Source organism: Nerophis ophidion, linkage group LG06 (genome assembly GCF_033978795.1).
Source record: "Nerophis ophidion isolate RoL-2023_Sa linkage group LG06, RoL_Noph_v1.0, whole genome shotgun sequence".
Lineage (NCBI taxonomy): Eukaryota > Metazoa > Chordata > Actinopteri > Syngnathiformes > Syngnathidae > Nerophis > Nerophis ophidion.
This window is the reverse complement of record NC_084616.1, coordinates 56,105,385-56,114,481: the sequence shown is the minus strand read 5'-3', so window position 1 is coordinate 56,114,481 and position 9,097 is coordinate 56,105,385.

Sequence of the window (9,097 nt, the reverse complement as noted above, 5' to 3'; positions counted from 1 at the left end):
ACAATTTCTTACACAAGGGTACTCTTCAATGACAATCAGCCAGTTGGTGAATTTAGACAGAATATTTTTTTATATTATAAGATTTCGTTTATTGAGATAATAAATTAGCAATTGGTACTAATTCGCCATTAGGTGTACTTCAAACGGCTGTAATAAAATATATAAACACACAGGGGCGCTACTTGGTCAATAATAAATCCATCCATCCAGCCATCCTACTGCTTTTGGGGTCGCGGGGGCCGCTGGTGCCTATCTCAACTACAATCGGGCGGAAGGCGGCGTACACCCTGGTAAAGTCGCCCCCTCATGGCAAGGCCAATAAGTTAAGTTAAAGTTAAAGGCTACTGAAATCCACTACTACCCACCATGCAGTCTGATATTTTATATATCAATGATGAAATATTAACATTGCAAGACATCCCAATACGGCCTTTTTAGTTTACTAAATTGCAATTTGAAATTCCTCTCGAAGTGTCCTGTTTAAACGTCGCGGAATATTGACATGTACGCGTGACATCACAGACTGTTAGGAAATATTAGCGCTGCGCACACACACCGCTAAAAGTCGTCTGCTTTAACCACATAATTACACAGTATTTTGGACATCTGTGTTGCTGAAAATCTTTTGCAATTTGTCCAATTATTAATGGAGAAGTCAAAGTAGAAAGATGGAGTTGGGAAGCTTTAGCCTTTAGCCACACAAACACACGGTGATTCCTCGTTTAAAATTCCTGGAGGTGAAGCTTTACTATGGATCAGAGCGGTCAAGCGAACTTGGATCCTGACCACTTGTCAACCGGCAGTTTTCGGTGAGAAAATTGTGGTAAAAATTCGCCACTTACCGGAGATCAGCTGAGCTTGTGTCGTCCGTACAGCTGCCGTCAACTTCCATCAGACACCGGCCTCAAGACACCCGTGGATACACCCCTCCAACTATCAGGTAATATTAAACTCACAAAACACTAGCAACACAATATAAAGATAAGGGATTTCCCAGAATTATCCTAGTAAATGTGTCTAAAAACATCTGAATCCGTCCCAATGCAATCGCGTTTTTTTTAAAAACTTTTTTTTGTTTGTTTTTTTTCTTTTTTTTTTCTAGTCCGTCGCTATTAATATACTCAAACACAAATCTTTCATCCTCACTCAAATTAATGGGGAAATTGTCGTTTTCTCGGTCCGAATAGCTCTTTTCGTTGGAGGCTCCCATTAAAAACAATGTGAGGTGACGTCATCATCTGCGACTTCCGGTAAAGGCAGGGCTCTTCTGTTAGCGACCAAAAGTTGCAAACTTTATCGTCGATGTTCTCTTCTAAATCCTTTCAGCAAAAATATGGCAATATCCCGAAATGATCAAGTATGACACATAGAATGGACCTGCTATCCCTGTTTAAATAAGAAAATCTAATTTCAGTAGGCCTTTAAAGTTAAAGTACCAATGATTATCACACACACACTGAGGGGAGCAGTGGGCAGCAGCGGTGCCGCGCCCGGGAATCATTTATGGACTTCACTAATAAGTCTTTGAGCAAGTTTGCCGCGTAATGTGAGCCAAATTTTGTCTGAAACCGTTTTAAATTATACAACATGTTCGCTGTAATATATATTACAGAGTATGATTGCACATTTCAAATGCATATGCAGCATTCAGTAGCAAAGTAAACCATAAACGTTTTGTTGTATGTGCAATATGTATTTTCATTTAAATAATTTTAAAGTGATATAGACATATTTTCTTTGGTCGCAAGGTGCTGCAACTGTTGTTTAGTAATTAATAAATCATCTCCTCTAACTGTGTCAGTGACATCTGACATCAGAAATGCTCTTCGGGAGGTGTTCTGAAGGTTTGCATATTTATGTAATTGTTCCTTTAGTTCTACAGATAGGAGATTATTTCGGTTAAGGGTTTAATTATCATTATTTATTTCTATTTCATATGTGTCGTTTGGAAAGGTAAAATGTGGACAGAAATCCCCCCAAAAATATTTTACAAAGTCTTCCCAGGGGTGATTAGCTATAATAGTGTCAAAGAGGACAACCATATATTTATCTGTATTTTTCCTACTTTTGCCTGTTCTACTAAAGGTTTGCATGTAAAGCTGATTTTCTAAGATAGTGTGCATAGCATTGCGTCTCTTAAGTGAGCAAAATAAGGAGCACAATCCATTTAGTGTGTCTGGCTTTATAAATATGCAGAATATATAATGATTATTAAAAAGCCAACGATACTAGGAGGAGAACTATAATCACTCAGCACATGCAATGTGATTTATTAGGACTAAAACTGTAATGTGGGCGATATTTTGCGTTGTTATTTATTACAACTGAAATGTACGCGCAAACTGCCACAGTTACACATAAGGCTGTGAGAAAGTTTGGGATCTCACTGCAAAAACAGCTAAACAGACAAAACATCATCTTTTGTTTGCACTTCAATATATTTGAACTGTCATAAATAAAAAAACAATAGACATTTTGTCTATTCAGCAATATAATTTTATAGTTGCTGGAAGAGTTAAGGGTCTGATACGTTCTAGTGTCTGCTAGCATTTTTTTAAAATCATGTTCATTGTTTCCTTTAGGATATACTATTAACACTGTTTTCTATAGAAAAAAAATGCCTTGCAGCATGCATTTTCTTGCGTGTGCATCATTCCAGATGCATGACCGTGCTGCAATTCTGTGCACCTCTCTGCAGAGTGCACCGTCAGTGGTACTAAAAATAGTTTCTGTTGTATGGATTGCAATTCTATATTGCCGAAATGTTGTCATAGATTATAGATGTGTGTTGTTTGTTCAACAATATTGCAAAACGCCGGTAGGAGCCTAAATGTTGTTTAAGTTAATTTACATTTTATGGAAGGTGCTTTATGTTTATTCAGCCAAAAGGGGACTATTTACTTTATTTGCATGATAAGAAAATGTATATATTGAATGCTTAGAGTCATTATATAAAGCTCACTTTATTTGTAATTATTACATTTGTCAAAATAATTTGACGACGTAACTGTTTTAATTGTATATATGGCAGAAGGATCTGTGTGGTAAGGTCGTTTTTGGACGCAAGGTGTTATGGGTAATTGCAGTCAGGTCCGGTGGAATCGAGCCACACAGTTTTTTTAACTCACTCATACTTTTTCTTACTCTTACTATTTCTAACTCGTACTGCAACAAACTCTTTTTTATTTTGCCATTCATTTGTTCCCACATCGTGAATGTTTTATGTTTTGAATTATTAAGTTCACAAGTAAACCATACAAACGAAGAGGAACGTCTGGAGTTTTGTTTTGTTGTTGTTGCAAGAAGCGGAGTGAACGACAAAGTAGAGGAGCGTCAAGCTAAGGCTACTTTAGCAATCTACAACGCCCCATGTTGGATCATATGATAACATGCTGTGGAGGGAAATTATTGTTTCCATAGCCACAGCCTGTATAATACTAGCAAAAATCCTCATTCAAATAGGGCGGTCTGCACCACTTTTGCACTTGTTCTCAATTGTACACGCAGTCTAGTAGATCTAGTAGATCACTCGCAAGTTCGCAACACACCCACCAATACTACACGTAATTGTATAATTTGCACACGTTGTTTAGCAGGGGGTATTTGGATGTCCGTACATCAGTCCCTTTATTTAATGACACCGTTTACCGCACGTAAAATTATTCACGCTTAATAAATATGCACTTAAGACCGTTATCATTGACGATTCATTGGTCCTCAATACAAAAATTTAAGAAGTCGAGATAAGGACATTTTCTTCTGGATAACGTGCTTGTTTTTTTCACATCATCCGTCTACTCCAACGTTTTCAAACTTCAAACTTCCTTTGGGTCATTGTGTTACAACTCATGTGAATGGTGTACAATGCGGATGATGAATATGATAGGCTACATCAACTTTGCTTGAAATGACTGCTTTGTTTTATTCTAGGGGTGGGCAGATTACTCTAAAAAGCCATGATATCGATACTAAGGGTTGTATCAGTATCAGATCAGTGATGCCATAATATGATTTATTAGTTCATTTGTATTTTTATTGTGTTTTTTGTTGTTTAGTTCATATTGGTAGCCTGATGGACACAGTGGCAACGGAGCAAGCTGTTCTTGGTTGCTTCCCGGAGCCACGCAACACACTTCCTGTGGGAAAAGACTGGTTTGAACTCATACAGGGGTGAGATTTGACGAGATCAGGAGGGGAGAAATGGGAAAAAACATATCAGAAGATAGTTGGCATGGCCAGGTAAGGGGCAAGAATCAGATGGGATCACACGGTACACTTATCGGGCAGACCTCTGGCAAGCTGAACTATGAAGTTCCACATCCACTGGGTTAAGATGTCCTAACCCCAGCTGACCTGCATATTTGGGGCTTTGTAGACACACCATAGTGAAAGCTGTGCCAAAAGAAGAGCACCTTGGAGCCCATCCTGGGAATCTGCCTGAAAGATATAGGGAAGGGTTTTATTGATTATTAAGAACAGCAAGAACGGAAGTAGGTCCTGCACCAGGCGGGTTACATTTGTGCTGTGACCCAGATGCGAATGAGGTTTAGGGTGTAATGGAGTGTGGCTGTGCCATGTGTACGTTAGGAAACCTTTTTCCTGAACACATTGAGCGGTTGCACTGAACTAGACTAGCACATTCAGAAATGTCAAGGTTTAATTATTTAAAAAAGCACAATTGAAAAAAGATCAGCCACTGCCCAAAGTGATGTACAAATTACGACTGAGGCAGCGATCATACTGGCCAGGCTGCTGCCATGACGTGGGGATATATATATATATGATTACATTATATATGTGTATATATATATACATACATATATATATATATATATATATATATATATATGTATATATATGTATGTATATATATATAGATATATATGTATATATATATATATATATATATATATATATATATATATATATATATATATATATATGTAAATGGGCTTCACGGTGGGAGAGGGGTTAGTGCGTCTGCCTCACAATACGAAGTTCCTGCAGTCCTGGGTTCAAATCCAGGCTCGGGATCTTTCTGTGTGGAGTTTGCTTGTTCTCCCCGTGAATGCGAGGGTTCCCTCCGGGTACTCCAGCTTCCTCCCACTTTCAAAAACATGCACCTGGGGATAGGTTGATTGGCAACACTAAATGGGCCCTAGTGTTTGAATGTGAGTGTGAATGTTGTCTGTCTATCTGTGTTGGCCCTGCGATGAGGTGGCGACTTGTCCAGGGTGTACCCCGCCTTCTGCCCGATTGTAGCTGAGATAGGCGCCAGCGCCCCCCGCGACCCCGAAAGGGATTAAGCGGTAGAAAATGGATGGATGGATGGATATATATATATATATATATATATACATATATTATATAGTACAGGCCAAAAGTTTGGACGCACTTTCTCATTCAATGTTTTTTCTTTATTTTCAGGACTATTTACATTATAGATTGTAACTGAATGCGTCAAAACTATTAATGAGCAATTGTGGGTTTATGTACTTAACAGAAAAAGGTGAAATAACTGAAAACGTGTTTTATATTCTATTTTTTTCAAAATAGCCACCTTTGAGACACTAGTGATTTAGGGCTATATAAGTAAACATTGATTGAGTGATTGATTTGCTCTGATTACTTTTTTGCACACTCTTGGCATTCTCTCGATGAGCTTCAAGAGGTAGTCATTGAAATGGTTTTCACTTCACAGGTGTTCTTGAATATATATATATAAATATATATATATATATATATATATAAATATATATATATATATGTATATATATATATATATATATATATATAATATGTATATATGTATATATATTCATATATATATATATATATATATACACATACAGTATGTATATATACAGTATACATTTTATGTATATATATATATATGTATATATGTATATTTATATATATATGTATGTGTGTATGTATATATATATATATGTGTGTGTATATATATATATATATATGTATATATATATATATATATATATATATATATATATATATATATATATATGTATACATATATATATATGTGTAAGTATATAAATGTGTATATGTGTATGTACAAACCCAGTTTCCATATGAGTTGGGAAATTGTGTTAGATGTAAATATAAACCGAATACAATGATTTGCTAATTCTTTTCAACCCATATTCAGTTGAATTCACTACAAAGACAAGATATTTGATGTTCAAATGCATAAACTTAATTTTTTTTTTGCAAATAATAATTAACCTAGAATTTCATGGCTGCAACACGTGCCAAAGTAGTTGGAAAAGGGCACTGTGTTACATCACCTTTTCTTTTAACAACACTCAACAAATGTTTGGGAACTGAGGAAAATAATTGTTGAAGCTTTGAAAGTGGAATTGAATGTAGAGCTTCAGTACCCACACTCTTTTTTTTATTAAGCCACACTGTTGTAACACGTGGCGAATGTGGCTTGGCATTGTCTTACTGAAATAAGCCGGGGCGTCCATGAAAAAAACGGCACTTAGATGGCAGCATATGTTGTTCCAAAACCTGTATGTACCTCTCAGCATTAATGGTGCCTTCACGGATGTGTAAGTTACCCATGCTTTGGGCATTAATTTACCCCCATACCATCACAGATGCTAGCTTTTGAACTTTGCGTCGATAACAGTCTGGATGGTCCGCTTCCCTTTTGGTCCGGATGACACGCTGTTGAATATTTCCAAAAACAATTTGAAATGTGGACTCGTCAGACCACAGAACACTTTTCCAATTTGCATCAGTCCATCTTAGATGATCTCGGGCCAAGAGAAGCCGGCAGCATTTCTGGATGTTGTTGATAAATGGCTTTCGCTTTGCATAGTAGACTTTAACTTACACTTACAGATGTAGCGACAAACTGTATTTAGTGACAGTGGTTTTCTGAAGTGTTCCTGAGCGCTTGTGGTGATATCCTTTAGAGATTGATGTCGGTTTTTGATACAGTGTTGTCTAAAGGAACGATGGTCACGGTCATTCAATGTTGGTTTCCAGCCATGCCGCTTACATGGATGATATTATGGACCGTGGATCTTGAAATCCCTAAATTTCTTGCAAATGCACTTTGGGAAACGTTGTTCTTAAACTGTTTGACTAATTGCTCAAGCAGTTGTGGACAAAGGGGTGTACTTCGCCACATCCTTTCTTGTGAAAGACTGAGCATTTTTTGGGAAGCTGTTTTTTTACCCAATCAAGGCACCCAGTTGTTCCCAATTAGCCTGCACACCTGTGGGATGTTCCAAGTAAGTGTTTGATGAGCATTCCTCAACTTTATCAGTGTTTATTGCCACCTTTCCCAACTTCTTTGTCACGTGTTGCTGGCATCAAATTCTAAAGTTAATGATTATCTGCGGGCTTCACGGTGGAAGAGGGGTTAGTGCGTCTGCCTCACAATACGACGCTCCTGCAGTCCTGGGTTCAATCCCAAGCTCGGGATCTTTCTGTGTCGAGTTTGCATGTTCTCCCCGTGAATGCGAGGGTTCCCTCCGGGTACTCCAGCTTCCTCCCACTTTCAAAAACATGCACCTGGGGATAGGTTGATTGGCAACACTAAATGGGCCCTAGTGTTTGAATGTGAGTGTGAATGTTGTCTGTCTATCTGTGTTGGCCCTGCGATGAGGTGGCGACTTGTCCAGGGTGTACCCCGCCTTCTGCCCGATTGTAGCTGAGATAGGCGCCAGCGCCCCCCGCGACCCCGAAAGGGATTAAGCGGTAGAAAATGGATGGATGGATGGATATATATATATATATATATATACATATATTATATAGTACAGGCCAAAAGTTTGGACGCACTTTCTCATTCAATGTTTTTTCTTTATTTTCAGGACTATTTACATTATAGATTGTAACTGAATGCGTCAAAACTATTAATGAGCAATTGTGGGTTTATGTACTTAACAGAAAAAGGTGAAATAACTGAAAACGTGTTTTATATTCTATTTTTTTCAAAATAGCCACCTTTGAGACACTAGTGATTTAGGGCTATATAAGTAAACATTGATTGAGTGATTGATTTGCTCTGATTACTTTTTCGCACACTCTTGGCATTCTCTCGATGAGCTTCAAGAGGTAGTCATTGAAATGGTTTTCACTTCACAGGTGTTCTTGAATATATATATATAAATATATATATATATATATATATATATATATAAATATATATATATATATGTATATATATATATATATATATATAAATATGTATATATGTATATATATTCATATATATATATATATATACACATACAGTATGTATATATACAGTATAAATTTTATGTATATATATATATATGTATATATGTATATTTATATATATATGTATGTGTGTATGTATATATATATATATATATGTGTGTGTATATATATATATATATATGTATATATATATATATATATATATATATATGTATACATATATATATATGTGTAAGTATATAAATGTGTATATGTGTATGTACAAACCCAGTTTCCATATGAGTTGGGAAATTGTGTTAGATGTAAATATAAACCGAATACAATGATTTGCTAATTCTTTTCAACCCATATTCAGTTGAATTCACTACAAAGACAAGATATTTGATGTTCAAATGCATAAACTTAATTTTTTTTTTGCAAATAATAATTATCCTAGAATTTCATGGCTGCAACACGTGCCAAAGTAGTTGGAAAAGGGCACTGTGTTACATCACCTTTTCTTTTAACAACACTCAACAAATGTTTGGGAACTGAGGAAAATAATTGTTGAAGCTTTGAAAGTGGAATTGAATGTAGAGCTTCAGTACCCACACTCTTTTTTTTATTAAGCCACACTGTTGTAACACGTGGCGAATGTGGCTTGGCATTGTCTTACTGAAATAAGCCGGGGCGTCCATGAAAAAAACGGCACTTAGATGGCAGCATATGTTGTTCCAAAACCTGTATGTACCTCTCAGCATTAATGGTGCCTTCACGGATGTGTAAGTTACCCATGCTTTGGGCATTAATTTACCCCCATACCATCACAGATGCTAGCTTTTGAACTTTGCGTCGATAACAGTCTGGATGGTCCGCTTCCCTTTTGGTCCGGATGACA